This window comes from Oryctolagus cuniculus, chromosome 12 (genome assembly GCF_964237555.1).
Source record: "Oryctolagus cuniculus chromosome 12, mOryCun1.1, whole genome shotgun sequence".
NCBI classification, from domain to species: Eukaryota; Metazoa; Chordata; class Mammalia; order Lagomorpha; family Leporidae; genus Oryctolagus; species Oryctolagus cuniculus.
The window spans coordinates 113219651-113230102 of NC_091443.1; the positions used below are offsets into that span (position 1 = coordinate 113219651).

The window sequence follows — 10452 nt, forward strand, 5'->3', positions numbered from 1 at the left end:
CATTCCCCTCCCTTTGTACTTACCTCAGGCCACACGACGTCCTGAGGGCATTCATTATGAGAAAAATGTCAATCACAGCTTCCATAACTTACTTTGGAAGGAATTATGAGAAAGTAAATTGGAAGGTGAGACTTCATCTTTGTTTTCAAGCAAGTAGTCTGAATTTTTCTTCTTATAGAAAAAGTTTAAATCAGTTTATTATAAATATATCTAAACCATTAAATTTTGCAGCTTTCAGGTAAAGTCCAGCACACTGTTCACACACGTCTGCAAGAGGTCAGTAGAGATCATCTAATCTTAAATCATGACATCATCCATTCGAGTCCTTGACGTAATCCCTCTCCAGTAAGAGCACAGCAGGCCTGGGTATGCCACTGGTGATCTTTGATAGAAGTCAGCTTCAAAAACTGACTTCTGCTACAGCCATGCATTCTTTTACATCCTGTTTATTAGCAAAAATCAGTAATCCTCCTTTCCTTAAGTCCTCATGTGCTAACATTTTATAGAGTACTTCTCTAGTTACAGAAATCCTCTCTGTACTGTCCGCAACAACCATTACAAACTCTGCGAGTATAGTAAGTGTCTCAGGAAAAACGAAGAGATCCCTGGCCACCAATATCCCACTTTAGGAAGCATGTATCACTGTCATGTATCACATGAATCACTGTCTCTTCTACATTACTTCCTGTTGTAGGGGATGCACGTACAACTTCATTCATAGAAAACTGGTAACAGACGGTAGTTGTCCCTGCATTATCCAGCCCAACAATTGTAACTGTGCTCCTGGTGATTGAACAGTCTCCATACCCCGGTGAAGAGAATTCCCTTTCTCGGGCAGCGGCCCCCTCCCTGGGCTCAGGCGGAGGGGCAGAGAGACGCGCTGGAGCCTCTGCCGCTGCTGCTGCTGCTCCCGCTCCCACGCTGGTCGCTGGTCCGCTTCCAGGGAACAGGAGGGAGGCTGAAGCCCAGGCCGTCCTGCCGCTGCCACCTGGCTCGCGGACATCGCCGCTGCGTTGTCTGCGGGGAGCCTCGCGGGCCGTCGTCCTCCCACAGTCCCTCTCTACATGGAGCATAGATTAACAGCTGTTATAAAGAGGAGGGAGTGCAAGGGAAGGGATAAAGGAGGACCAAAGTGAAAGGCAGAATATGGCAGGAGCATGAGCATTGAGCCAGGTGTTCAAATATGCAAGAAGCAAACGAGATTTCATATTTTAGAAGGTAGAGCAGGACTAGATACACAGTCCTAAAACATCTCTCTATACTCCACAAGGCAACCACAGAGATATTTTCATGTCCTCTGACCTGAGAGGATAAAGCAGAGGCCCCAGCTGGGTGAAAGGTTTCTAGCATCCCTCGGGCCCCTCTTGACTCTGAATTTTTTCTTGACAGCTAGAACCACATGTTTACCAGGTATCAGAGAGAGGCTGAATGGGAGCTGCTACATCTTCAGATCAACCACAGCTTGACTTGAGAGGCTGCCAGTGATCACTGTTCTCTAGACCATAATGCCATGCTATACACCTTCATTTCAGGCCAGTGGGCCTTTGTGGCTACAGGAAAACGAACACACAAGGAAGAAATATTTGCTGATTGTGGTGATAAGCATTCAGCCATTCTCAAGATTTAGAAAGCTCAGGGCAATTTCAGAGTCCATTCTACCTGTGACTTTTGGAGTATGAAAGCTGAAACCTTCATTTGTCAATTCACTAAAAAAGGTACACTTTGATTTATTGTAGTATGCACCTGGCTTTGCAAAGGCTTTGCAGTTTTGTCTGTGTTAACTTCCTTTCATCTGGTCATTCAGAACAAAACACTTGATGATTTAACAAAAATAATAAGATACGAGAACTTTGCAGGTTTGGAAAAGGATTCCAGTGTTCTCCAGGGAGGAAATCATATTAAAAGTAGTAAGCAGTGATCCAAAGCAGCAATGTAGCCTCTATGTCCCTCTTCCAAGTTACAGTTGACATCTTTGAGGAAATGGCCTTTGCTATAGGATTCTGGCACATACAAAGGAAACATTTCCCAGGGGAAAATGAAAATGGTTTACACCCACTGGGGGCCTCAGGATGGTTGCAGTTCCAGTTGTTTCACTCCATGTGTATATGCTCATGAAGGAAAGACTACCATACCATTGTAAGGCCAAGGAGGTGACGTGGGTGGAGTTTTCTGCTACTGACCCTGCCTTTGCTCAGAACTCCGATCCCCAGGTGCTATGAGATGCTTTGCCACCTGTGGGTCCTCATTTCTTTTACAGCCTTTCAGCAATTTCCACTCTGAGGAAGTTCTCAGAACTGCAATGTGAGGCTGACATGCTGCTGTGACTTGCTGGGTAGTCTGTGTGAGAACATTTTGCTCACCTGTATGCTGAGGGGTTCCTTCTTTCTGGGGAGTCCACTGGATACCATCCAAGAGTGTTCTCTGATCCTGTTGGTCATTGTGGTGGCAGGTTATATAAACACAGGTTGGCACTCTGGATGCTTAGAGAATATGGCTCTGCCTCAGTAGAGTGCTGCCATTTCACTTCCTCTTTCTATGACCTGGAAATGGCCTGTTTATTTGAGGATTTCCTTGTGTCAAGATAATGTTCTTACTGCATCCAGGTGTGTTCTTGTGGCCTTCTTTCTCCTTTCATCTTCACTTTCATGTCTTTCACTGTGTGGCCAGGCAAAGGCAAGATAAAAAACAACAGCAACAACACAGCAGCCAAAGCCTTCCTTGAAACCATGCTGCCTGTGTTTCTGAAGGTCTCCCAGGCTGGAGGAGACTCAAACATCCTGTGCACTTAAAGTCTTTTTATAGGGTCACTGGCCACTCAGACACACTTGCCCTTGCCTGTCCTCTACAGCTGGTGGCTCTGCTATTTTGGCAACCTCCTGTTCATGCTTCTGGCCTTCCATATCCAACCTGAACTCACTCTCAGTAGTTCCCTTACAGACCCGTAAGCAAGGTGGACTTTTGCAGGCATCTTTCCTGGAAAGCCTGTTTTCTACTCTTTTCCTTCCTGGGAGGTATTATTCTTCCTGTGTATTCCATGTGGCAGTGCCCCTCTCCCTTTGTACATGCATGTAGTAAAATTCCATGACCCTTTCTTTTCTTCTGTGAACTGAGAGTATACAGGGCTCATTACCTAAATGGAAATAAAAATATAGAGACTGATGGGGAGAGGGTCTGCTATTGCTCCAAATCCTGGAGCAGAGGCAGCTCAGAAGAGCGAATGCAGGGAGTGTTTTGTGGGAATTGATGGATGTATAGGAAAGAAATTTTCCAACATAACTCTCAAATAGAAGAGTGAGTGTAAGAAATCTGTTGTATTTAACATTACCTCCTTAAAACTATGCTGCCAGGGCCAGCACTGAGGCATAGTGGGCTAAGCCTCTGCCTGTGGTGCCAGAATCACATAAAGGCACTGGTTCATGTCCCAGCTTCTCCTCTTCTGATCCAGCTCTCTGCTATGGCCTGGGGAAGCAGTGGAAGATGATGCAAGTCCCTGGGCCCCTGTACTCATGTGGGAGACCCAGAAGAAGCTCCTGGCTCCTGGATCCTGGCTCCTGGCTTTAGATTAGCTCAGCTCTGGCCATTTTGGCCATCTGGGGAGTGAAACAGTGGATAGAAGACCTTTTTCTCTGTCTCTCCTTCTCTCTGTCTGTAATTCTACTTCTCAAATAAATAAACTCTTAAAAAAAAGCTATGCTGTCAGGGCTGGCACTGTGGTGTAGCAGGTAAAGCCTCTGCCTGCAGTGCTGGCATCACATATGAGCATCAGTTTAAGTCTTGGCTGCTCCATTTCCAATCCAGCTCTCTGCTATGGCCTGGGGAAACAGTAGAAGGTGGCCCGGGTCCTTGGGCCCCTGCTCCTTTGTGGAAGACCTGAAAGAAGTTTCTGACTATTGACTTCAGATCAGTGCAGCTCTGGCTGTTGAGGCCAATTAGAGAGTGAACCATCTGATTGAAGACCTTTCTCTCTCTCTCTCTGCTTCTCCTTCTCTCTCTGTAACTCTGACTCTCAAATAAATAAATAAATCTTAAAAAATAAACTCACATAGAGTGCAATCAATATAAGACACTTTAGTAATTGTTTACCTAACTATGCCTCTGTCATTGTGTTTAACTATTTTGTGTTGGCTGTGGAAGGCTACATAATACTCTCCACTGAAGATGCTCATACCTTAATCCCTAGAGCCAATGAATATTGCCTACTATGGCAAGGAGGACTTTGCAGATACTGTTAAATCAAGGATTTTGTAATGAGGGATGATCCTATATAATAAAGATGTGTCCTAAATGTAGTCCCAAGACACTTATATGAGGGAGGCAAGAAAGTCAAAGGCAAAAGAGGTGTGACAATGGAAGCAAGAGGTTGGAGTTAAGACACAAAGGAGCTGTCAACCAAGGAATGCAGGAAGCTGCAAGAGGCAAGGAACCTTTTACACTGGAATCTCTGAAAAATCAGCTTCACCAGTACCCTACTTAGCCCTATGTGTTATACTTGAACTTCTGACACTCCCAGGACTGTAATAGAATAAATGCATATGGTTTTAGATTGCTAGGCGTGTGGTCATCTGTAGCAGCTGTTAATAATCCATATGTATGTATATGTATATTTATATATAAAATCAGCTTGAATTAAAGCTGTTTTGTCTCAAAGGTAGCTGTGACTTAACTCATTCTCCTGCTTTCCTGAGCTCAGGGTGACATATTGGTGTCAACAGCATTATCCTGCTTTGATGAATAGCAGCTTAGAACACTTCAGCTTCTAAGACACTATCTCAGCCAGCGCCACAGCACAATAGGCTAATCCTCCGCCTTGCGGCGCCGGCACACCGGGTTCTAGTCCCGGTCAGGATGCCGGATTCTGTCCCGGTTGCCCCTCTTCCAGGCCAGCTCTCTGCTGTGGCCCGGGAGTGCAGTGGAGGATGGCCCAAGTGCTTGGGCCCTGCACCCCATGGGGACCAGGAGAAGCACCTGGCTCCTGCCATCAGATCAGCGCAGTGCGCCGGCTGCAGCACACTGGCCGCGGCAGCCATTGGAGGGTGAACCAACGGCAAAAGGAAGACCTTTCTCTCTGTCTCTCTCTCTCTCACTGTCCACTCTGCCTGAAAAAAAAAAGGCAATATCTCACATGTCATTGTTAGCCAATACTTTAATTACACCTGTTCCATGTTAGTGATAACTCTTTTTGTATTTAAATCAACAAAGCCCCTTATATTCAAACACATACCCATGTCTTAGCTGAGCATTTGTTCCCAATTGTCATTTATTAGGTTCACTTTAATTTTTTCAAATAAATTATTTCCCTTAGTAATTTTACATGATTTATTTCCTTATCTCAAAATGTTTTGATTCAATCCTGAATCAAATTCAATTATGTCTTTTTAAAGATTTTATTTATTTTATTTATTTGAGAGATAGAGTTACAGACATTGAGAGGAAGAGACAGGGACAAAGTTCTTCCATCCTTTGGATCACTCCCCAAGTGGCCGCAATGGCTGGAGTTGTGCTGATCCAAAAACCAGGAGCCAGGAGCTTCTTCCTGGTTTACCATGTGGTGCAAGGGCCCAAGGAATTGGGCCATCTTCTACTCCCTTCCCAGGCCACAGCAGAGAGCTGGATTGGAAGAGGAACAGCCGGGACTAGAACCGGCGCCCATATGAGATGTAGGTGCCACAGGTGGAGGACTAACCTACTGCACCATGGTGCCGGCCCCTCAATCCTTGTTATGTTATTGTGCTTATTTTTTGGCTTTAACATACTTTTTGATTTTTGTGGTCATTAGATTTTTATGATTTGTGTTGAGTAGTTAACGGCAACAGGTCGGCTCCCCTTGCACAGTACTGATATGCCTAGCCTTGGCTTTCCTCCTTATGATAACCCTTACCAGATTTAATGGGCCTGGACAAAGTGGAGTGGCAGGTGTCATATTTCAATTCCAATTCAACACATGACTCTTTTGCCTTAGGGACCAGGGTTTATCCTCCAAAAAGTATCAGGATTGTGGATCATATTGATATGAGGTTGAGACTCCTAGAAAATGGAAGAAAGGTCATTGACAGATGGTGTTTAATTCCTTCATTTGTCCATCCCATAGGTATTCTGAATACCATGTGCTGAGTTCTGAGAACAGATATCATCCACGAGTTTGTAGAAAATGAAGTCTATTTCAACATGCATGTGCACAGAAACATTGTTTTATCATTGACTCATGGAGTTTGGATTAAAACTTATCTATTTGGTTAGAACGCATCCCATGTACTAATTTTGTATTCTGATGATGTCTGTATTTATGGGGCAGTAGAACTATCAACTCTTATTATATTGTCAACCTTGTTTTCTAAAAGCTTCTTGTGGAACCTTGATGCTATCACACTGCAGTTCTTTGCTTCCTGGGCCCAATTCCATACATAGGAGAATCAATATCACTGAAGAAACTGTAGAGCCCCCATGTGCTGTTCCTCACAGCCACTTTTTTCCCTAGCCCTCACCATCTTGTCCCACACCCAGGTAGACATTTTGTCCTGAGCAGCTCTCTATTCTGGGCAGGGAGCTGATGTATGTCAGTTCTCTGTGCTTTCTACATGGTTCCTGCCTTTGAGCTTCTCATGCCTGACAACTTTTCCCAGGACTTTTGCCTCTGCTTGCATCCATGACATTTTTCACACTTTCACTTTCTGTAGTTCACATCTAAAAAATCACATCTCCAAATAAAACAATGTATACTTTTTATTTTTTAATTTTTTTGAAAAGCAGAGTTAGGAAGAAGAGGAAGATAGATAGATAGATAGATAGATATCTTCAGTATACTGGTTCACACCCTAAATGGCCCCAATGACTGGAATTGGGCCAAGCCAAACCTAGGAGCCAGGAGTTTCATTCAGGTCTCCTATGTGGGTAGCAGAGAAATACTTAGTCCATCTTCCACTGTTTTTCCAGATGCACAAACAGTGAGCTGGATCTAAAGTGTAGAAGCCAGGTTTTAAACTAACACTCATATTGGATATTGGCATTACAGTCTGTAGCCCAATTCACTGTATCACAACACTGAACCCACATTTTTACTTTAAAAAAAGTTCAAAATTTTATCATATCATTATTTGTTAATTTTTAACACAACTCACCATTCAGTATTTACCTCTGAAAGTTGTCAGGATCTCTCATGAATGTGCCTGGTTGTGTATTTTGAACATATCACAGCAAAATGGCATATGGTGAATGCAATGGGCAGGGTATGTGTAACTTTGTAACACATTATTTCGAATTGAGTGAAAATTTAATGTGTTATTGACTTGACATTTACAAATGTGAATATTATGAGTTTTATTTAGGTGAGGAAGATGTGTGTGATTTGATTCTGGAGCAGCTTTATATGTTGATAGCATGTTCTTGAGTTATATTGTTGTTATTTGTGTGTATGTGTGTGTGTGTTATCTTGAACAAGTGTTTCTGTATGTACTGTGTCTAAAGTCCATCACTTTTTTGTAAAAGATCCATCTATTTTGTTTGAAGGCAGAATTACAGAGAGAGAGAGACAGAGAGAGACCCTCTATCCACTGGATCACTCCCCCAGTGGCTGCAACAGCCAGAACTGGGCTGTTCTGGTCAGCCATGTGGGTGCAGGAACCAGCACCCAGGCAATCCTCCACCATTTTCCCAGGCACACCAGCAGGGAGCTAAATCAGAAATGAAGCAGCCAGAAACTGAACTAGTGCCCACATGGGAGGCTGGCATTGCAGAAGGTAGCTTCACCTGCCATGCCACAATTCTTGCCCCTAAAGTCTGTCTCTTGAGGGTACCACTACTCTGGGCCTGTTTTAAGTTCTTAGTGCTTTCATAGCTTCCTGACAATCTTATATCCTGTCTCCTGGCTCACACCGAGATACTTCCCCTGTGCATCTCTGTTGATACTATTATCCCCTTATTCCCTTGCCCACTCTTTTCTTCAGCAAAGCCCAGTTGTCCACTGATATATTTGTGCTTCCCTCTGTTTTTGTAGGTATTTTTACCTTATAATTCATTGTTTCACTGCTACTCATAGCACTGCAGTGGTTTGTGTATCATTTTATTTTCTTCTCTAATCAAAGGAAAAATACTAATGTAAAACTTATAACAGCATCATTTGCTTCTCTGATACTTTCATCAAAAAGCCAAATAAAATAAATTGCTACATTTTTGACAAAAATTTGTGTGTACCAAGCAAACATTGTATCTGTGACTGAGTAACCCAATAGAGTAAGCCCTAAGCTGCACAGATAATCACTCAGGTAGTCTGTACTTTTGCTTTTTACTCAGTGACCTGGATCCTCAGGAAGACCCATGTACACAGACACAGCTCTACCCCTCTCCCTCCTTCCTTCACTCAAGCTCTTTGCCCCTCTTTCCTTTTCTCTTTTCCTCTCCTCCAGTACAACTAAGACTTCTTCCTTTTTAGAAGGCAATTCCTGATTACCCTATGCCCAGAGAATATTCTAAGACATGGCCCTTGACATTTTTGCAGCTTGTGGGGAGTATATGCATTCTAGATGTTTTGTTTTTGTTTTTCCAATTCATGGTTCAACCTTTGCAGAGTTGCTCAACTCTGGCACCTTTATCCTCCCAATTTTGTTCTCAGGGAGTTAATCATGACAAAGAATTAAAATTGAACACTCAAGAAAAAATTTCATGAGAGAGTCTCTCTTCCTAATCAGTGCCCTGCCTAGTGCTCAGTAGAGCATCAAGACTATTATGTTACAAATCATCAGTAAGGCCCCAGCAGCATTCCATGATCTATTGATGACATCACTGCATTCCAGGGCTCAATAAATAGTTGAAGGATTACAGGATTGCCACAACCTAGGGGGATTTATTTCATCCAATGGAAACTCTATCATGGACATTAATTTTTTGATATCTTGCATTTGATAGCAAAATTAGAAGATGGATGGCACAGAATAAGCAAAATAAAGTATTGTATGCATCTTAGATTATTGTATTACTAAAGCTCCCCAATGACGAGGATTTGGCAAGAAGATTAGGTTTACAGACATACTTGTATCATAGAAAATGATAAATGTTAGTAATACTGTTTAACATATGTACAGACAGAAGTACAATGTGCTGCTCCTCCGCACGCGGAGGAGCCGCACCGGACCGGGCGCTTGTTGTTCCCTTTTTTTACAAGTCCTTTCTATAGTAAAGTAAGAATAAGTAAACAGCAAAACTCCCAAAGCAAGAATGAGTAGAGAGAAATGAGAAAGAACGAAGTAACGAACTTCCCCGCGAACTCTCCAACGCACTCTCCAACCAACCCACACCACTATGCCGTCTCTCTCCTCCTATATAGTCCTCCTCCGCCAATCCCAACTCGGCTGCCCACACGCCGAGCACGCCGCTCTCCTCCAATCAGGAGCAGCTCCTGCAGCTTGTCAAGTTGGTGAGAGGCAGCTGGGTAGAAGCTGTTTACTCCTCTCCCAGCGCCATATTGTGGGAGAGCAGATGCATAGAATAAGTCTTAATTCCAGTAACAGTCTAGTCCGAGTTGCTCCCCACACAATGTTTGGAAAGATAAATAGGCTTACCATAATTGAACATTATTCAATGCATAATATATACTGAAACATCACTTACTGTGCATGAATATGTAGAATTTTTGTCTTTTAACTTTTTTAGAGAACAGATTTCAAGTAGTTCATAGATACAACTCTAAGGATATAATGATACTACCCTCCCTCCCTTCTCCTCCTTTCTGTTTTTCTTTTTTAATAACATTTTTAACTTACTTTACAAACTTACTGCTCCACCAAGAAAAGAGTTCAACAAGTAAAAAGTACAAAGACCACTACTGGGAATGTAGATAAGGGTTTTAAGCAATAATTAAATTGCAAGATGTTGGCCGGTGCCGGGGCTCATCAATAGGCTAATCCTCTGCCTGCGGCGCCGGCACCCCAGGTTCTAGTCCAGGTCGGGGTGCCGGATTCTGTCCTGGTTGCTCCTCTTCCAGGCCAGCTCTCTGCAGTGGCCCAGGAGGGCAGTGGAGGATGACCCAAGTGCTTGGGCCCTGCACCCGCATGGGAGACCAGGAGAAACACCTGGCTCCTGGCTTCGGATCAGCGCGGTACACTGGCTGCAGTGCACCGGCCGCAGCGGCCATTGGGGGGTGAACCAACAGCAAAGGAAGACCTTTCTCTCTCTCTCTCTCTCTCTCTCTCTCTCTCACTATCCACTCTACCTGTCAAAAAAAATGCAATATGTTAATTTCATGCATATAAAGTTTTTGTTTTTACTCTATATATTAGGTGCCACAAATCAAAGAAAATATATGACACCTGCATAATTGTACCAAGTTGCATCCATTTTATTTCAAAAGATTGAGTAGTACTACATCATGAATATATATATTTCTTTTTTAAAAAAATCTTATTTGTTTATTCCTATTTATTTATTTATTTATTTCAGAGGTACAGTTACAGAGGGAGAGAC

At 43.2% G+C, this 10452-nt stretch overlaps 1 pseudogene; it reads right to left on the reverse strand.

Moving 5' to 3' along the window:
• Positions 1-287: 287 nt before the first annotated feature.
• On the reverse strand, positions 288-5103 carry LOC127485653 (ADP-ribosylation factor-like protein 5A pseudogene; annotated as a pseudogene).
• Between the last annotated feature and the right edge of the window lie 5349 nt (positions 5104-10452).